The sequence below is a fragment of the Myxine glutinosa genome, chromosome 4 (assembly GCF_964187855.1).
Source record: "Myxine glutinosa chromosome 4, kmMyxGlut1.1, whole genome shotgun sequence".
Taxonomy (NCBI): Eukaryota; Metazoa; Chordata; class Myxini; order Myxiniformes; family Myxinidae; genus Myxine; species Myxine glutinosa.
This window is the reverse complement of record NC_136264.1, coordinates 198,632,496-198,654,667: the sequence shown is the minus strand read 5'-3', so window position 1 is coordinate 198,654,667 and position 22,172 is coordinate 198,632,496.

Genomic DNA, 22,172 nt, shown 5'->3' with positions numbered 1-22,172 from the left:
TGATGTTCCCGCCGCCTGCTGCACCAAATCCCCGTAAATGTCTCGGGCCTTCTCACAGATGATGCTCTCGGTCACGGTATCTCCTGCGAGCTGCTTCTCCGTCAACCACACAAACAACAACTTCTCCATCTCTTCATGGATAGAGGTCCGGAGCTTTGAAATAATCGTAACGCCCTTGGCTGGCGTTATAGCCTTTATCGACTCCTTCTGCTTCAAAATCGTACATATCGTAGAAGTACTACGATCGTACTGCCTCGCCAAGTCGACAACACGCACACCTCGCTCATGTTTTTCGACGATTGCGTGTTTTATATCCAAGCACATCATCCTCTTCTTCTTCTCAGTACTGCCCTTGGCACTCAATTTCTTAGGACCAATGGTTAAAACTAAGAAATTTTCCAAAATATCCAAAACCAGAAAACAAAGCAGTAGCGATATACGGCAGAGATGCGTGCACGGCAAGATAACCACGTGACCGGAACCCACCTGGTGGCGGGTGGCGTAAGCTCCAAAATAACCAAAATGCGAAAACAAAGCAGCAGCGATATACGGCAGAGATGCTTGCACGGCAAGATAACCACGTGACCGGAACCCACTTGGTGGCGGGTGGCGTAAGCTCCAAAATAACCAAAATGCGAAAACAAAGCAGCAGCGATATACGGCAGAGATGCTTGCACGGCAAGATAACCACGTGACCGGAACCCACCTGGTGGCGGGTGGCGTAAGCTCCAAAATAACCAAAATGCAAAAACAAAGCAGCAGCGATATATGGCAGAGATGCTTGCACGGCAAGATAACCACGTGACCGGAACCCACTTGGTGGCGGGTGGCGTAAGCTCGTAACTCAGATCTCGGCTCGCATCTCAAAGCAATAAACCGCCCGAGCGACGGCTCGTATCTCGGAAAACTCGTAAGTTGGTGCACTCGTAAGTCAAGGTTTCACTGTATATATATATATATATATATATATTGTTACGGACCGCGGATAAGGATGTTGTTTGCCGAGCGGATGGCACCGCGGCCGTACAGTTACCCCGACTAACCCGATTCCCGAACATTGGCCGGATCGCGCCACAGATATTCAATAGGGAAAAGACAAAGGCGACACGGATGTGAAGAAGAAGAAGAAGAAGAACACAGGGTAAGGAATACGAATCTAATTTATTTACTATTTACAACCAAAAGTAACCAAGGAAGAAGGAAAGATAAGAAAATAATTTACAGAAGATTTTAGACACAGTGCAACCTAGCTTATACAAACTTAATTAACCCAAGGACAGAACAAACAAAACAAACTCACGTACACAAGAAGGATGGAAAGGCAGGAGGTGGATGGCTGGAGGGAAAGGAAGGTCCACCGGTACTGCAGCACGATCGGCGCGTTTGGCAGCCGCCGTTCCTTCGCGGCCCCGCTCAAAACTGCCGTCCAGGCCCCAAGCTGCTGTATCTGAAGCTGCTGTGGCTGTTGCTCCTGCTGCTGTGTCCGCTGCTGCTGCCGCTGGGTGGACGTCGCGTGCTCTGCCAGGACTCGTCTGGTCCAACCACACAACTGAACAACGTGCTTGCTTCTTGCCCAACTCTCTTGCTTGGTCCAACTTTGGCGAGCAAGGCGACGAATAGCAGGCTTTGTGCTTCCCTGGACGATCTCTTTTGGACAAGAATCGCTGCTCGATGATCTTTCTGGATGATCTCTTTGGATGATCTCTCTTGGACAAGAATCGCTGCTGGATGATCTCTCTTGGACAAGAATCGCTGCTGGATGATCTCCCTTGGACAAGAATCGCTGCTGGATGATCTCCCCTCTCCGGCAGGACCTTGCGCGCGTGCTTTTTATAGCGCCTCCGGCGATCAAGCCGCCGGCCTTTAGGACACGCCCATCGGTGTGCTCACCTCGGCCCTGATTGGTCGGCACGGCCCTCTAGCTCCGCCCTTGATGACGATGGGCGGGCACGCCTTTCTTCCCCGACCCGAGCACATGTTCAATGGTGGTTTTGGAGGGGATGTAATTGGCAATCGAGGCTTCGCAATGATGAAAGGGGGGCTCAAAATCATATCAGGATTGTTTATCAGTCTCTTCTTTGATGTAGCTCCCTCATTGCAGATGATGCACACGCTGTTCTTCTCAGACATGACCTCGAGATGGTTTTGTACTAGTCTCTGTCAGCCTTCTTTCTGAAAAACAAACCAAAAAAAGCCTTGAGCATTTTACCAATATTTTTTTGTCCTTATCTCGCGACGAACCCTGGTGTTGGGCTAGCGGCTAGGGTGCCGGCTTAGGATCCTAGGATCCTGGGTTCGAATCCCGGTCAATCGCTGAATTAACGCCAGGGGGGTTGACTCAGCCTGTCATCCTTCCGAGGTCGGCAAATTGAGTACCAGTTCACTGGTAATTCCCTGCTTGTCGTTAAAGGCGGCAAAAAGGGTTGGCGTCAGGAAGGGCATCCGGCCGTAAAACATTGCTTCAAAAAGGGGACCGAAAAACAACAACAACCACAGTTCCCGAAAAAGGCCAACCCCTGCTTCCGGGGAAAAATGGCCTCTAAAGGTGGTTTTTTAAAATCTCGCGACAGGGCATCTAGATCGCAAAAATAACTGCACCAAACGTCTTCCTGTGCCTGAAAACCATAAAAAAAGAGGTATTACATGCCTAAGTTTATTGCTACAATTGAAATGACCTTGACCTTAGCATCTTTGGTGAACGGAAATCTGGGATCGCCACTTCCGGTCGCTTCGAAAGTATCATAAATGGATTTAGCGTCATCGAAAACCTCTCTAACGACCCCGAGATCGATAAAACCTCTCAGTTGTTAGGGGAGAAAGTCGCATGGTCAGTCCCGGGGGTCACTGGAAACAAAACAACCCATAAAAGGGGGTCCGGGGGTCGGAAAATTTGAACCCCATTATTTTTCAATATTTTGACCTCGAATTAATCCAACAATGCAAAAAAATCAATTTTAGCACGCAAATCGCACGGGGTTACACTTCATACCACACTACATGTAAAGTTTTGACTTTTTCAACATATTTCAACATTCAGCTATTTGATCTTCATTTCAACAATATTGATAGATAAAGGTGATATAATATAACAAATATCATGAACATTTACATTTTGTAGTCCATTGTATAATTTAAATAAACATAAATGCAAATTTCGCATGTGGAAAAAGTAAGTACACCCCTACATTTATCACTACTTCAAATACGTAAAATTAGAATCAGGTGCACCAGCTCAGGTGCAAATGATTAGAACATCGTTAGAGAGGATCTTGGAGGAACCTGTCTTATTTAAACCTCAGACATTTAGTTTGGTTTGCTCTTTGTTGTTGAAGTGTGCGGCGTCACCATGCCTAGATCAAAAGAGCTCTCTGAGGCCTTCAGAAGGAAGGTTAAAGATGCCTACGAGTCTGGGAAGGGATTAAAAAGATCTCCAAACAATTTGAAATCAATCATTCGACTGTCCGGAAGATCATCTACAAGTGGAGAAGATTCCAAACAACTGCCAACTTGTTCAAGCCAGGCCACCCCAGCAAGTTCAGCCCGAGAGCAGACCGCAAGATGCTGAAAGAAGTCTCTAAGAACCCCAGAATGTCATCACGGGACCTACAGGTAGCTCTTGCCACTGTTGATGTCAAAGTGCACGAGTCTACCATTAGAAAGAAAGAGGCTGCAAAAAATTGATCTACATGGGAGGTGAGCCAGGAGGAAACCTTTGCTGTCCAGAAAGAACATCAGGGCAAGACCAAAGTTTGCCAATGAACACCGAGGCAAAGACCAGCACTTCTGGAACAATGTGCTCTGGACAGATGAGTCAAAGGTAGAGCTATTTGGCCACAGTATCAGAAGGCATGTTTGGCGAAAACCAAAGACAGCATTTGATCACAAGAACCTGATACCAACTGAAAAGTATGGTGGTGGAAATATTATGGTTTGGGGCAGCTTTGCTGCGTCAGGGCCTGGGCAGCTCACCGTCATAGAATCTACTATGAATTCTTCATTGTACCAGAGGGTGCTTGAGGATAATGTGAGGCCATCTGTTGGAAAGTTGAAGCTCAACCGAAGGTGGACCTTGCAACATGACAATGACCCTAAACACACCAGTAAATCCACCAAGGAATAGCTGAAAATAAAGAAATGGAGGGTTCTGGAATGGTCAAATCAAAGCCCAGATCTAAATCCCATCGAGATGTTGTGGGGGGATCTGAAACGAGCTGTGCATGCAAGAAACCCCTCAAACATCGCACAGCTGAAAGAATTCTGCATGGAGGAGTGGGCAAAAATTTCTCCCAGTCGATGTCAGAGACTGATAGACAGTTATAAGAAACGCCTACTTGAGGTTATTTCTGCCAAAGGGGGCAATACCACCTGTTAGAGCCAAGGGTGTACTTACTTTTTCCACATGCGAAATTTGCATCTATGTCTATTTAAATTATACAATGGACTACAAAATGTAAATGTTTCATGATATTTGTTATATTATATCACCTTCATCTGTCAATATTGTTGAAATGAAGATCAAATAGCTGTATGTTGAAATATGTTGAAAAAGTCAAAACTTTACATGGGGTGTACTTACTTTTTCACGTGACTGTACACAGTCCAACACACACAGATCTTGTTCTTTCATTTTTAAGATCACCATTTACTTGTTACTGTTACATTTTGCTACATTGAACACACACAAACAACCCCCCTCCCCCACACACACACACATCAATCATACAAAAAACTCAGATATTGTTGGTTTTATTTTTAAATTTATACGTGATGTAGTGGTCGTGGTAAAAAATCTTGAAAATGATAAAAGAGTAATGCAGAATGTCAGAATTATCAGAATACTTACATGTCGTGTGTGGATTTTATCTGATGTAATAAAAAAAAGTATGTTGGTCACTACTGCAAATTCCACACAGGGCCCTTACTGCCGTCCATGGTGGATATCAGACATTTGAGAGGGGATTTCGTCATGTGACATGTTAGATTCCCTAAAAAATGTATGATCTATCAAGCATTTGTGCAAGGCCCAGCCCAGATGCTGTTGTTTACATGTACGTTGGGTACTCAAACAAATGTTGGAGCGCTGTTCGCACTTCGCCAGCAATGGGATGCGTATAAATCTTACGCCCTGTACTGTGGGAGGGTAATGTCAACGTCAAGTGATAAAAGAGAGCTACTTTAGTTACATCGGATTTATTACACTATGGACTCCTACTAGAAGTTACTCGACCTGTAACTGCTACGAGTAGTATACTCGTTGACTAGACCCTATTACTAGTACTAGATCTAAGTTTTTAGATGTAGATCTAAGTTAGACTGTAGTTTAAAATTTTAGCATTTTTAGATTTAAATGTTGCTGTTCAGAAATAAGATAAAGAGTAAGAGTGGAAGTGTATCATGTGTATGGCATTGCCTTAGCTTGGAATGATAGTTATAATATAATACCATACAATACAACGGTATAGAGTCCTAAGATTCCTATGAGAGGTGGAGATGGATATAAGTTCATAAAAATGTTCATTGTGTAGCGGTTCCCGCTGGATGTACACAATCGCCTTGCACCTGCCAGGACGCGGCCAGGGCGCAATCGCCATGCCGGGCTCGTCCGGACGGGCCCAGACGCGCCTCTCCCGGGCATGCCCGGACTCGCTGTTCCCGGGCACGCCCGAACCTCCCGGGCACGCCTGGTCTCGTCTTTCCCGGACATGCCCGCTCTCACCTTTCCAGGGCTCGCACAGAACGCCCGGGCATGCCCGCTCTCGCCTTTCCAGGGCTCGCACAGAACGCCCGGGCATGCCCGCTCTCGCCTTTCCAGGGCTCGCACAGAACGCCCGGGCATGCCCGCTCTCGCCTTTCCAGGGCTCGCACAGAACGCCCGGGCATGCCCGCTCTCGCCTTTCCAGGGCTCTAATCTAATCTAATCTAAACTAATCGCATAACTATCATTATCAACTAACATAAATTGTAATACGTGGGATAAGTGAGAGACGATAGTCGCCATTATTGTACACTTGGGGGGAAGATGAAAGGGCCGAATCATTTAATTTTAAAAAGGGAAACAAAATAGGATTCTCGTTCTCAATAAACAGTACTTACACTCTTTAGCTTGATTTTCTCGTTCTTGTCTTTTCTTGGCTCTCTCGATCTTTGGTTTTGTCAGTAAATCGCACATAACATGCACGATGATATCCGACGGAGTGGTCAGGACCAGCAGGGACAACATCGAGTTGTTCTTCCGCCAACACGAGCTCCAAATGGAATCTCTGGATGGCTTTGGAAGCAATGGCTCCTTCTCTGGTATTCAAGTCCTTCCACTGATGGACACATTCGCGAAATGTTCTCCAGCTAACATCCGAAAAACTAATAAGTTTGTCTGCAGATTGGTCCACCAAATGCATGCAGCACTCCATGTCGCGTCGTTCTACGCGTAGATTTACTCGCTCTTTGTTACATTGCGTTACAACGACACCCACTGTACGATGACTGTGATTGGCTTGTTTTGGTGGAGCCCCTGTTAAAAGCACTATGATTGGCCAATTAAGAACTAAGCTGACGTCATCACTTCCCTGAGATCGTCGGCTGCAAGAGTAATTTTAGCGTCCCTTTCTTCAGATTTCTGTCAAATACACGAATGTTTTGAAGATGGGAACATTAATAGACATACTTATAAATACACTCTGCGATCATTAAAGGTCAAATTAAGTACTCTCTTGCAGCTCAGGGAAAGTAGGAATTTTGGGGCTCGGCCCATGGTCGAGAGGAGGATATTCCACTTGACGAAATGCTTCGCTGAGTGTTGTGAGGAAAACGCCGCCATTGTTGTGACGTCAATGTTTCCCAGCGTATTCTGGGAAGTGACGGCCATTACCCCAACCCAAGCTCAGTGGCTGTGTTGAGTGTTTGTCTCGTCAGTATGTCCAGGTGTCTGAGAGTGGCGTCTCCATTAAAAGCCTTCGACCTTGTATTTAATAACAAAACGTCTGGAGGTTCAAAAGGTACGTTCCAAAAGGACGTAATTAATGGATGTTTTACATTGACTGATTTATTTATTTATTGTAGCGGTTACCGCTGGATGCACACAATCGCCTTGCACCGGCCAGAACACGGCCAGACGCGCCTCTCCCGGGCATGCCCGAACCTCCCGGGCATGCCCGGTCTCGTCTTTCCAGGGCTCGCCCGCTCTCGCCTTTCCAAGGCTCGCCCTTGACACCCGGGCATGCCCGGTATAGCTTTTGCCGGGCAAACTTCCCGACATAAATGTGTATATATATTGCTGCCCGATAAACGGGCTTTTGTAGAGTACCCGAGTGTGATACATTTATTAAACCGACTCGGACGAATTCCCATCTTTGGTCGCGTCAATTCTTTCAACTCGCGTTGGAGCCCAGCTCCTTCATTATTATATTAACCCACGTCCTATTTATATATTAACCCAAGATTGTCTGAGGTAACTAAGGTGTTCTATTAACTCTCTCGTTAATTATCGTGTTCAATATCAAAATTAGGAATTCACTTATTTTAAATGACGTCATTATCAAGCTTCATGATCCGTTGTTTCCCGAACAAACATTTCTCATGAGATTCTCATCAGTTTTGTATCAGATCTCATGGGAAATTACAAGACATTTTTTATCACATGAAGATAATTGGAATATCCAGAAAGATCCAACTTTCTCTCATTCATTCTTTAAATCCTTCACTTTTTAATCAATCACTTGATACGTTCCTGCTAATCACTGGAGAAATGATTCTATTTAAATATTCTTTCCGAATCGATTCTGAAATATTATTGAGCGTCTAATATCACGAACTTAACGATTATTTATCATTCGCAAACTCTTTCGGAACTCCTGATTGACATTTTGTGTTCGCTTGTTAAATTAATAAAATTAATAGATCGGATTCAATCGAATATAAACGTGCAGTTTGTAAATTTAATATTTTCTAATTATTTACAATTTGTGTGGTTTATCTTTTGTGATGCTTCACCATGGAGACGCGTTCACGGTGCGGAGTTGTTATTTTTTGACCAAACGTTTTGTGACGTCATCGAGCAGGACAACACGATCGTTCACATTCGGACAACGTTCTATTCTAAGGAATATTTCAAAGGATCGTAATGTTTCGGAACGTGTTCATTCCGGTTGGAGTGCGTTAAACCTCGTTTATGTTCGACAATTACGACGATGTCGCGATTGTGTAAGAACTTCAAGAAAGCTTTTTGCGGCTGTTTCAAAGAAGAAGAAGGGTAAGAACCTATAACAATGAGGGTTTTCTGTAATGTTCTGTTTGCTTGTTTATGAAGTTTAATGTAAATGTTGAATTGTTTGCTCTTGTTTTCGTGCTTGGAGTCGCTCCCACTATACGGAATGTTCAATTCTTTGAGAATACGTTTGAGCGTCACATAGAGCAGCTATCTTAGATTATATCGTCATATAGATGGTCTTAAAAGGGCCAGAAATAAGGAGACCCCATTACAGGGTATATGGGATGAATGTATGGCACATAACCATATTCAACAGAACATTTGGACTGGGAACGAGGTGCAGTGTAGAACCATTCAGTCGAGCGCATACTCCCTCCGTGGGTGGCCGCTGCTGAGCCCGATCTTCCAATGGTAAAAAATCCTTCAAAAAATTCCTGGATCCGTAATAATATCCTGAGCTTCACCAAAAACTAATCAATTCTTCCTTATACCAAGGGCAATCATCCCACCAACTTTCATCCAAAATCCGTTCATAACTTTTCCAGATATCTTGTTCACAAACACACGAACACACGAACACACATCGGCACACACACACGCACACACACACACACACACACACACACACACACACACACACACACACACACACGGAGGGACACGATCGAAGGCATTACTCGTTGGCGCTTTCTCGCCGAACCCAGGCTAGAAATGAATACTTTCTGAAGGCAATGTGCATGCTGGGCAGTGGCGTACGTGAAACTTGGCATCAAGGGGGAAAATCCTCCCTAATTATGCATCTCAGCAGTGAAGCATATATTGCAGGTTAATTTGACCAGTTGATACTTGTTGTTGGTCTCAACCATGAACTACGGAGGCAAAATAAAACCACCTCGGCATGAACTATTTTGGCAATGGCAAAATAAAACTGCTGCTATGGAATGAGTACATTCATTTTGCTGTGTATCTAAATTTTATGCCTGAATAATCCAAAGATGTATAATATGATATTATTGATACTTGTGAGGTTCCCGTGCTATGCACGGGTGGGAGGCCAGAAGCAAACAGACAATGCAGAAATGGCGAATGGTAAAGCATGAAACCAATAAATTCCACATTCATGTGGCCCCTTCAGTCGCACATCAGACATGGACAGCAAGTTCGTGAAGGACGTCCATGAAAAACGTACCCGTTCGCAAACAAACGGATATGTTTGTTTGATACCCAGTCAATGGCGAATCTGCATATGGTGATCCGCGAATTTCACGTTTAGAAAGTAGAAACTATCACGGAATTTCATCATTCACTTGAACTCTATATCTCTTTTTTCATTCCAAACAGCATAACTCCAATCACAAATTATATAACATTAATATAAAAAATAAACTTTTAACAACATTCGTGACGTAAACAAATATTTAAATCCTGATGTGAAGTTCTGTACGGTTGGGTGAACACAATTACGAATTCAAAATCGTAATTGTATTCACTCAATTCCAATCATCAATTGATAGTTTAACAACACGATTAACACGATTAACGTTTAACGATTTAGCATTACGATTGAATGACGGTTGTATTGGGATATTATCAAACCCGCGCATTGCCGTCATCTGTCCACTTCCGCATTTGCGGCAGGTTCATAATTCTCATCAAAATCTAAACAGTCTTTGTAGAATTTCAATAAAAGCCACATCACTGTTCATATCGGTAAATATTATTCCATCGTGTTTGGAAAAACTGGAAAATTGGAAAATTGGAAAACTTGGAAAAACAAGAAAGCCTATTTTACTCCAGGGGGTCCCAGGATTACCCACCCAAAATATCGTTGCGATCGGTTCAGCCGTTTTTGCGGTACCTGGGAACGGACGGACAGCCAGACAGATGGACATTTGGTGAATTATAGTAAGATGGCAAATACAAATACAAGATTTGCCATGATCTTTTGTCAGCAACCCACATTTCAAAGTTGGCCTCCAAAGCCAGCCACCGACTGAGCATCCTCCACCGTACAAAGTCCTTCCTTGGCACACCTGAACTCCCATGCACCGACAAGGCCTTCACCCGCAGCTTGATTGAGCACTCCTCTTCCCTCTGGGCTGGCTCCACTGCCTCACATCTTGCTCAGCTTATGCCATGGAAACCAAGGCCTTGAAGAACATTAGAATCTCCAATGCCCATGCTAAATATTTGTGCCAATCATTTCGCCATCACAGACAGGTTGGTGGTCTCTCTGTTTTCTACCGCCTCCTTTCTCGTCTTGCACCCTCTGTTCTTTCCATGCTTTGTCCTCCACCCATCCCACCCCCCTCCCCGAGGTTTCTGTGGGGCAAACATGTTCCACCATTAATCACCTTCTGGTGAAACTACCGAAATCCAGGATCACTGCTCAACTCCACTCATTCGTTTCTCCTTTTTTCCGCCTGTGGAACTAATTTCCACATTCTGTTCAATCCCACTCCTCCCTTCAGGTCTTCAGAAGAGCTGTTCGCCACCATCTCGTATTTTTCCCCAACCAAAACCTTGATCTTTTCTACCCCCATTCATCCACCACAGACCCACCTCCTTCAAATTCCCTGTTTTCTTTCCTGAAAGCCCTTGTACTTGTAGTGTCCATCTTGTTGATCCTGTGTACCTCACCCCAGCCCTCTCTCGTCCACAGATGTCCCTGTTTCCTGCTGTTGTTGCATTTCCTCCTCTGGCCCCCTCTTGTCTCCCTTCATTGTATGTTCTTTGTGTTATCTCTCATATGAGCCGAGACGAAGTACTGCATACAAAACAAAGTGTCCTTTGCTTCATGAGAGGTCGAAACTTGACTCTGGTATTGTAGCGACCCATGGGTCCCCCAAAGCTCGAGACCAGCAACATAATCTCCTTGCCCAAGCCGGTGACGTAACCGGCGGACAAACCGCGGCGCCGAGGTTATAATTGCTTGCACCTGTCGGTCACATCAGGTCTTGCACCATCAGAGTAGTGATGGCAATGTACAAAAGAGCGCGCACAGCTGTAAGGACAAAGGACGGGAACAGTGGTGAGTTTGAGGTGAAGGTGGGAGTGCATCAGGGGTCGGTACTAAGTCCACTACTATTTGTAGCTGTGATGGAGGTGCTGGCTCAGAACGTAAAGGAGGGTTTACCATGGGAGTTGTTGTATGCAGATGATCTGGTGTTGATTGCGGAAAGAATGGATGGACTGAAGGAAAAGATGAACAAGTGGAAGGAATGTATGGAGACAAAAGGTCTGAAGGTGAATATCGGAAAGACAAAGGTGATGGCAAGTGGTAAAGCATGTGGTGAGGTGGAAAGAACTGGGAAGTGGCCGTGTGCTGTGTGCAGGAAGGGTGTCGGAGTGAATTCCATTCAATGTACAATGTGTGCTGAGTGGGTTCATCAAAAATGTAGTGGTCTGAGAGGGTCATTTACCAATGTGGCAGCTACATTCAAATGTAAGGTGTGCACAGAGGGAGCTGCAGATGGAGGAAATGTTGAGTTGGATCTTGGAGACGGCTTGAAGCTGGAAGGTGTGAAAACATTTTGCTACCTCGGAGACATGCTCAATGGAGAAGGTGGATCAGACTCGGCAACGGTTGCTCGAGTGAGATGTGCATGGAAGAAGTTTCGGCAACTGAGTGGCGTGCTGATGAGGAGGAGAGTGTTGCTGAAGCTGAAGGGAAAGGTGTAGTATGCTGCATGTGTCAGAAGTGTTATGATTTATGGGAGCGAGACATGGGTAATGAACGTAGAGCAGCAACGAAGGCTGGAAAGGGTGGAAATGCGAATGGTTCGATGGATGTGCGGAGTATCGTTGAGAGAGAGGAAGACAAATGATGAATTGCGAAAGATGATGGGAATATTGCCTGTGATTGATGCTGTGAAGAGGAACAGGTTGAGATGGTTTGGTCATGTATTGAGGAAGGATGAAAGTGACTGGTTGAGAAGAGTGATGGAAGTTAATGTAAAAGGAAGTAGAGGACGGGGAAGACCGAGAAAGACTTGGCTAAAGATGGTGGAAGAAGAAATGCGGGCAAGGGGGTTAACAAGGAGAGATGCAGAAAATAGGGCAAAATGGAGAAGATTGTCATGGGGACCGCAAGGCTAACCCCCGCTCTAGCAGGGAAAATGGCCTTAAAATGCATGTTGTTGTTGTTGTTGTTGTTGTTGTTGTTGTCGGTCACATGACCACCAAAGCGTGCCTCGCCTGAGAGGCGTGGCTTTGGTTCTAACGTATGCTTTTTGGCTTGGATTATATGTATGGGAACCCGATAAATGGGCTTTCAGTGTTCCCGAGTTGATTATACAATAAACATCTTCTCGGACGAGTTTGTGTCTTGTCCGTCACTTAGTCCGTCTCAAGCAGGAGCGCTGCTCCTTCACTGGTGACCCCGAGTTTACGACACGCGATGGACACGGCAGTGTCCCTCAAACTGCCCACTTTCTGCGAAGCACATGCCGCCGTCTGGTTCGCTCAGGCGGACTCCCTGTTCGCCCTGCGTGGCATTACGGAGGATGCCACTAAATACCATTACGTGGTCGCCGCGCTCGGCTCCGTGACCGCCGCCCGCTGCCTGAGCCTCCTACAGAGCCCGCCCGCTGACGGCAAGTACGACGCCATCAAAGCACTTCTTCTGGGCGCTTTCGCCCTCTCCCCGGCTGAACGCTTACGACGCCTGCTCGACCTTCCTGAGCTCGGCGATACGCGCCCGTCCGAACGTATGGACTACATGCTCACGTTGCTCGGCGAGCACCCCTCGGATTTCCTTTTCCGAGAGCTTTTTCTCCGCCAGCTCTCGGCCCAGGTACGGGTCGCCCTGGCCAGCACGACCATCGCGAACCCCCGCGACCTCGCCAGGGAGGCCGAAAAGGTCGATTCGGCAAGCTAGCTCGTCGGAGCGGCGAGCCAGCTCGTCGAGGTGGCTGCCGGGAGCCTGCCCGCCGCCCAGTCGGCGCCCGCGGCGCAGTTTCCCGCCCACCCGCCCGACGCCCGCGACGCAGTTTCCTTCCCGGAGGCCGCCGGGCCGGCGCGACTGGCAGCGGCGACGCCACGTCGCCCGGTTCCGACGCGTCCACCGGAGCCCCCGCCAGACCCGGCCTGGTGTTATTTCCACGCCAGGTTCGGGTGGCGGGCCCGATCATGTCGACCCCCGTGCACGTTCGGCAAGTTGGGAAACGGTCGGGCCGGCGCTCACTACCAGCCATGAGTGCCGGCCGTTCCGGAAACCTGCTATTCATCGCGGACCAAGCGTCGGGGCGGCGTTTTCTCTGCGACACCGGCGCTCAGCTGAGCATCATTCCCGCTTCGGCGGAGGACAGGCGGGCTGCCATTTGCGGCCCCTCCTTAATCGCGGCCAACGGCTCCGCCATCCGCACCTTCGGCCCACGCACCGTCGCCCTCTGCTTCGGCAGCCAGCTCTTTCGCAGGGAATTCGTGACAGCGGACGTCCCCATGGCTTTGCTCGGGGCCGATTTCCTTTGCGCCCATGGGCTGCTGGTCGACGTTAAACGTCGGCGTCTCGTCAACGCTGAAACTTTCAGCTCGCTGGCGTGCGCCTTGAGCCGTTCCGCGCCCACCGAGCTTTCCTGCATCCTCCCGTTGGCAGACGACTTCGCGCGTCTCCTCGTGGAGTTCCCGGCCCTCACGCGACCGACGTTTTCGGCTGTCGCGGTGCGTCACGGCATCGAGCATCATATTCCCACTACGGGCCCACCTGTGTATGTCCGAGCTCGCCGTCTCGACCCAGCCAAACTCGCCGTCGCCAAGGCCGAGTTCGCCGCGCTCGAGCGCCTCGGCATCGTGCGGCGCTCCGACAGTGCCTGGGCCTCGCCGCTGCACATCGTCCCGAAGCCGGGGGGCAGATGGCGGCCATGCGGCGACTACCGCCGCCTCAACGACGCCACTACCCCCGACAGGTACCCTGTCCCGCACATCCAGGATTTTTCCGCCCGGTTGGCGGGGCGGACCATTTTTTCAAAAGTGGACCTGATTCGGGGGTACCACCAGGTGCCCGTCCGCCCGGCTGACATCCCGAAGATGGCCGTTATTACACCTTTCGGCCTCTTCAAATTCCTCCGGATGCCCTTCGGCTTCAAAAACGCGGCACAGGCATTCCAGCGCCTGATGGACGGCGTGCTGCGCGACTTGCCGTTCCTCTTTACCTACCTGGACGACATCCTCGTCGCCAGCACGTCCAGAGCCGAGCACCTCCTCCACCTCCGGATGCTGTTCGGCCGCCTCAGCGAGCACGGCTTGATCGTCAACCCGGCCAAATGTCACTTTGGTGCGGCGACGATCGCCTTTTTGGGCCACCGCATCACCTGGAACGGCGCCGTGCCACTACCCGCCAAAGTTGAGGCCATCGCCGCTTTCCCACGCCCCCGCTCCGTCAAGGCGCTGCAGGAGTTCCTCGGGATGGTGAACTTTTATCACCGCTTCGTGCCCCGAGCTGCGCAACTCATGCGGCCCTTGTACGCCGCCCTCCACGGCCAGCCGGCGAAGCGCGACGTCGTCTGGTCCACGGACATGGACGCTGCTTTCACCGGCGTGAAACGGGCCCTCGCCAACGCCACGCTGCTGGCCCACCCGGTACCCCATGCTCCCATCGCCCTCACCACGGACGCCTCCGACTACGCCGTGGGCGCGGTTCATGAACAATGGGTAAACGGGGCCTGGCAGCCGCTCGCGTTCTTCAGCCGGCAACTCCTGCCCAACGAGTTGAAGTACAGCACTTTCGACCGCGAGCTCCTCGGGCTGTACCTGGCCGTCCGCCATTTTCGCCACCTCCTGGAGGGCCGCCCGTTCACGGCCTTTGTCGACCACAAGCCATTGATTTTCGCCATGGCCAAGGTCACGGAGGCGTGGTCGGCCCACCAGCAGCGCCACCTCTCCGCCGTGTCGGAATACACCACGGACATCCGGCACGTCGCCGGAAAGGACAACGCCGTGGCCGACTGCCTTTCTCGAGCCGGCGCCAACGCCGTCCAACTCGGCGTCGATTTCGCCCTGATGGCGACGGACCAGGCCACTGACGGCATGGTGCAGGCGCTCCGGGTGGTGGACACGGGCCTCTGCTTGGCTGACGTCCCCTTCGCGGACACGGTCCTGCTTTGTGACGTCTCCCAAGGCCGATCTCGCCCCGTTGTGCCGGTCACCTGGTGGCGGTGCATTTTTGCTTCGCTCCACGGCCTCTCTCACCCGGGCCGAAAGGCGTCCCAGAGGCTGGTGTCGGCACGTTTCATCTGGCACGGGTTTCGACGGGACGTCCGCGACTGGGCCAACGCCTGCACACCCTGCCAGCGGGCCAAGGTCCACCGTCACACCCAGGCTCCGCAGGCTCCTTTCACCGTGCCCGAGCGACGTTTCGACCACGTCCACGTGGACCTGGTGGGTCCCCTGCCCCCATCGCAGGGGTTCACCCACCTGCTTACCATGGTGGACAGGACCACCAGGTGGCCGGAGGCCGTGCCCCTCGCCTCCACCACCACCGCCGACGTGGCCCAGGCGTTCATCGCCACCTGGGTCATGCGTTTCGGCGCACCGGCGGACATCTCGTCGGACCGCGGCCCACAGTTCACGTCCGAACTGTGGGGCGCGGTCGCCCGCACGTTGGGCATTACCCTGCACCGCACCACGGCCTACCACCCCCAGGCCAACGGGTTGTGTGAGCGATCCACCGCTCATTGAAGGCCGCGCTCATGGCTGGCCTTCAAGACGGCGGTTGGGCCGACCGGCTGCCGTGGGTCCTTTTGGGCCTCCACACGGCCCCCAAGGAGGACCTCCGGGCATCCACCGCCGAGCTTGTCTACGGCCAGGCGCTACGCGTCCCGGGCGAATTCGTGCCCGACGCTACCAGTCCCTGGTCCGCAGCTCACCAGCGCTCGGACCTCCTGGAGGCCGCCCGACGGTTTGCCCCCGTGCCAACATCCCACCATGGTGACCCCCAGTCCTACGTCCCCCCAGCGCTTCGCACAGCAGAGTACGTTTTTGTGCGTCATGACGCACATCGGGGGCCACTCCGGCCGCCGTACGACGGGCCCTTCCGGGTCCTGCGACGGGACGACAAGTCGTTCGTCATCGACATCGGCGGCGGGTCGGACCGGATTGCGCTGGACCGCCTCAAGCCGGCGCACGTGGACATCGACCAACCGCCACGGTTGGCCCTTCCGCCGTGGCGAGGCCGCCCCCCGTCCACGGTGCCCCCCACTCGACCGCCCACCACCACACCGGACCCCCCCCCCCACCCACGACCCGCCAGGGGTCACTTCGGCCGGGTCATCAGGACCCCCCTCAAATTGACCCTGCCGGTGCAAGTCGATTCTGGGGGGACGTGTGTAGCGGCTACCGCTGGGTTTACACAATCGCCTTGCACCTACCAAGGACGCGGAGCGATCACCATGCCGGGCTCGTCCAGGACGCCCGGGCAGGCCCACGCCCAACTTGCCAGGCCTCGGCCGGGACGCCCGGGCATGCCCGGGCATGCCCGGCCACGCCCGCCCTCGACTTGCCAGGCCGCAGCCAGGACGCCCGGCCACGCCCCCTCTCGCCTTTCCTGGGCAAACGCTCCGGGATAATGTGTGTATATATATTGCTGCCCGATAAACGGGCTTTTCAGAGTACCCGAGTTGTTTTGTGACAATAAAGAAACTCGGACGAATTCCAGCTTTTTGTCGCGTCCATTCTTCCGACTACGTGGGAGCACAGCTCCTTCAGTGTCATGTATGAAGTGCAAATGTTCACCGTTGTATCCCTACACCGTGACCGCATTGTATCCCTACGCCCCAGCTCGGATGGCGCTGAGGTGAATCGGGCCTGTATCGGCAGAGTGAATAAACGTGTTCGACAATTGATCGTAGTTTGTCGAGATACCTTTCACAAAGTATGTACTGCTTTCGTGCTTGAGGATCAACATTTAAACAGGTAGAGCACGGCAATCCCCATCGGTCCGCATCCATGGGGAGGAGGATAATCCACTTGACGTAAATGCCTCGTTGAGTGTTGTGAGGAAAACGCCGCCATTGTTGTGACGTCAATGTTTCCCAGCGTATTCTGGGAAGTGACGGCCATTACCCCAACCCAAGCTCAGTGGCTGTGTTGAGTGTTTGTCTCGTCAGTATGTCCAGGTGTCTGTGAGTGGCGTCTCCATTAAAAGCCTTCGACCTTGTATTTAATAACAAAACGTCTGAAGGTTCAAAAGGTACGTTCCAAAAGGACGTAATTAATGGATGTTTTATATTGACAGATTTATTTATTTATTATATTAACCCACGGCCTATTATATTAACCCAAGATTGTCTGAGGTAACTAAGGTGTTCTATTAACTCTCTCGTTAATTATCGTGTTAAATATAAAAATTAGGAATTTACTTATTTTAAATGACGTCGTTATCAAGCTTCATGATCCGTTGTTTCCCGAACAAACATTTCTCATGAGATTCTCATCAGTTTTGTATCAGATCTCATGGGAAATTACAAGACATTTTTTTTATCACATGAAGATAATTGGAATATCCAGAAAGATCCAACTTTCTCTCATTCATTCTTTAAATCCTTCACTTTTTAATCAATCACTTGATACGTTCCTGCTAATCACTGGAGAAATGATTCTATTTAAATATTCTTTCTGAATCGATTCTGAAAGATTATTGAGCGTCTAATATCACGAACTTAACGATTATTTATCATTCGCAAACTCTTTCGGAACTCCTGATTGACATTTTGTGTTCGCTTGTTAAATTAATAAAATTAATAGATCGGATTCAATCGAATATAAACGTGTAGTTTGTTAATTTAATATTTTCTAATTATTTACAATTTGTGTATGGTTTATCTTTTGTGATGCTTCACCATGGAGACGCGTTCACGGTGCGGAGTTGTTATTTTTTGACCAAACGTTTTGTGACGTCATCGAGCAGGACAACACGATCGTTCACATTCGGACAACGTTCTATTCTAAGGAATATTTCAAAGGATCGTAATGTTTCGGAACGTGTTCATTCCGGTTGGAGTGCGTTAAACCTCGTTTATGTTCGACAATTACGACGATGTCGCGATTGTGTAAGAACTTCAAGAAAGCTTTTTGCGGCTGTTTCAAAGAAGAAGAAGGGTAAGAACCTATAACAATGAGGGTTTTCTGTAATGTTCTGTTTGCTTGTTTATGAAGTTTAATGTAAATGTTGAATTGTTTGCTCTTGTTTTCGTGCTTGGAGTCGCTCCCACTATACGGAATGTTCAATTCTTTGAGAATACGTTTGAGCGTCACATAGAGCAGCTATCTTAGATTATATCGTCATATAGATGGTCTTAAAAGGGCCAGAAATAAGGAGACCCCATTACAGGGTATATGGGATGAATGTATGGCACATAACCATATTCAACAGAACATTTGGACTGGGAACGAGGTGCAGTGTAGAACCATTCAGTCGAGCGCATACTCCCTCCGTGGGTGGCCGCTGCTGAGCCCGATCTTCCAATGGTAAAAAATCCTTCAAAAAATTCCTGGATCCGTAATAATATCCTGAGCTTCACCAAAAACTAATCAATTCTTCCTTATACCAAGGGCAATCATCCCACCAACTTTCATCCAAAATCCGTTCATAACTTTTCCAGATATCTTGTTCACAAACACACGAACACACGAACACACATCGGCACACACACACGCACACACACACACACACACACACACACACACACACACACACACACACACACACGGAGGGACACGATCGAAGGCATTACTCGTTGGCGCTTTCTCGCCGAACCCAGGCTAGAAATGAATACTTTCTGAAGGCAATGTGCATGCTGGGCAGTGGCGTACGTGAAACTTGGCATCAAGGGGGAAAATCCTCCCTAATTATGCATCTCAGCAGTGAAGCATATATTGCAGGTTAATTTGACCAGTTGATACTTGTTGTTGGTCTCAACCATGAACTACGGAGGCAAAATAAAACCACCTCGGCATGAACTATTTTGGCAATGGCAAAATAAAACTGCTGCTATGGAATGAGTACATTCATTTTGCTGTGTATCTAAATTTTATGCCTGAATAATCCAAAGATGTATAATATGATATTATTGATACTTGTGAGGTTCCCGTGCTATGCACGGGTGGGAGGCCAGAAGCAAACAGACAATGCAGAAATGGCGAATGGTAAAGCATGAAACCAATAAATTCCACATTCATGTGGCCCCTTCAGTCGCACATCAGACATGGACAGCAAGTTCGTGAAGGACGTCCATGAAAAACGTACCCGTTCGCAAACAAACGGATATGTTTGTTTGATACCCAGTCAATGGCGAATCTGCATATGGTGATCCGCGAATTTCACGTTTAGAAAGTAGAAACTATCACGGAATTTCATCATTCACTTGAACTCTATATCTCTTTTTTCATTCCAAACAGCATAACTCCAATCACAAATTATATAACATTAATATAAAAAATAAACTTTTAACAACATTCGTGACGTAAACAAATATTTAAATCCTGATGTGAAGTTCTGTACGGTTGGGTGAACACAATTACGAATTCAAAATCGTAATTGTATTCACTCAATTCCAATCATCAATTGATAGTTTAACAACACGATTAACACGATTAACGTTTAACGATTTAGCATTACGATTGAATGACGGTTGTATTGGGATATTATCAAACCCGCGCATTGCCGTCATCTGTCCACTTCCGCATTTGCGGCAGGTTCATAATTCTCATCAAAATCTAAACAGTCTTTGTAGAATTTCAATAAAAGCCACATCACTGTTCATATCGGTAAATATTATTCCATCGTGTTTGGAAAAACTGGAAAATTGGAAAATTGGAAAACTTGGAAAAACAAGAAAGCCTATTTTACTCCAGGGGGTCCCAGGATTACCCACCCAAAATATCGTTGCGATCGGTTCAGCCGTTTTTGCGGTACCTGGGAACGGACGGACAGCCAGACAGATGGACATTTGGTGAATTATAGTAAGATGGCAAATACAAATACAAGATTTGCCATGATCTTTTGTCAGCAACCCACATTTCAAAGTTGGCCTCCAAAGCCAGCCACCGACTGAGCATCCTCCACCGTACAAAGTCCTTCCTTGGCACACCTGAACTCCCATGCACCGACAAGGCCTTCACCCGCAGCTTGATTGAGCACTCCTCTTCCCTCTGGGCTGGCTCCACTGCCTCACATCTTGCTCAGCTTATGCCATGGAAACCAAGGCCTTGAAGAACATTAGAATCTCCAATGCCCATGCTAAATATTTGTGCCAATCATTTCGCCATCACAGACAGGTTGGTGGTCTCTCTGTTTTCTACCGCCTCCTTTCTCGTCTTGCACCCTCTGTTCTTTCCATGCTTTGTCCTCCACCCATCCCACCCCCCTCCCCGAGGTTTCTGTGGGGCAAACATGTTCCACCATTAATCACCTTCTGGTGAAACTACCGAAATCCAGGATCACTGCTCAACTCCACTCATTCGTTTCTCCTTTTTTCCGCCTGTGGAACTAATTTCCACATTCTGTTCAATCCCACTCCTCCCTTCAGGTCTTCAGAAGAGCTGTTCGCCACCATCTCGTATTTTTCCCCAACCAAAACCTTGATCTTTTCTACCCCCATTCATCCACCACAGACCCACCTCCTTCAAATTCCCTGTTTTCTTTCCTGAAAGCCCTTGTACTTGTAGTGTCCATCTTGTTGATCCTGTGTACCTCACCCCAGCCCTCTCTCGTCCACAGATGTCCCTGTTTCCTGCTGTTGTTGCATTTCCTCCTCTGGCCCCCTCTTGTCTCCCTTCATTGTATGTTCTTTGTGTTATCTCTCATATGAGCCGAGACGAAGTACTGCATACAAAACAAAGTGTCCTTTGCTTCATGAGAGGTCGAAACTTGACTCTGGTATTGTAGCGACCCATGGGTCCCCCAAAGCTCGAGACCAGCAACATAATCTCCTTGCCCAAGCCGGTGACGTAACCGGCGGACAAACCGCGGCGCCGAGGTTATAATTGCTTGCACCTGTCGGTCACATCAGGTCTTGCACCATCAGAGTAGTGATGGCAATGTACAAAAGAGCGCGCACAGCTGTAAGGACAAAGGACGGGAACAGTGGTGAGTTTGAGGTGAAGGTGGGAGTGCATCAGGGGTCGGTACTAAGTCCACTACTATTTGTAGCTGTGATGGAGGTGCTGGCTCAGAACGTAAAGGAGGGTTTACCATGGGAGTTGTTGTATGCAGATGATCTGGTGTTGATTGCGGAAAGAATGGATGGACTGAAGGAAAAGATGAACAAGTGGAAGGAATGTATGGAGACAAAAGGTCTGAAGGTGAATATCGGAAAGACAAAGGTGATGGCAAGTGGTAAAGCATGTGGTGAGGTGGAAAGAACTGGGAAGTGGCCGTGTGCTGTGTGCAGGAAGGGTGTCGGAGTGAATTCCATTCAATGTACAATGTGTGCTGAGTGGGTTCATCAAAAATGTAGTGGTCTGAGAGGGTCATTTACCAATGTGGCAGCTACATTCAAATGTAAGGTGTGCACAGAGGGAGCTGCAGATGGAGGAAATGTTGAGTTGGATCTTGGAGACGGCTTGAAGCTGGAAGGTGTGAAAACATTTTGCTACCTCGGAGACATGCTCAATGGAGAAGGTGGATCAGACTCGGCAACGGTTGCTCGAGTGAGATGTGCATGGAAGAAGTTTCGGCAACTGAGTGGCGTGCTGATGAGGAGGAGAGTGTTGCTGAAGCTGAAGGGAAAGGTGTAGTATGCTGCATGTGTCAGAAGTGTTATGATTTATGGGAGCGAGACATGGGTAATGAACGTAGAGCAGCAACGAAGGCTGGAAAGGGTGGAAATGCGAATGGTTCGATGGATGTGCGGAGTATCGTTGAGAGAGAGGAAGACAAATGATGAATTGCGAAAGATGATGGGAATATTGCCTGTGATTGATGCTGTGAAGAGGAACAGGTTGAGATGGTTTGGTCATGTATTGAGGAAGG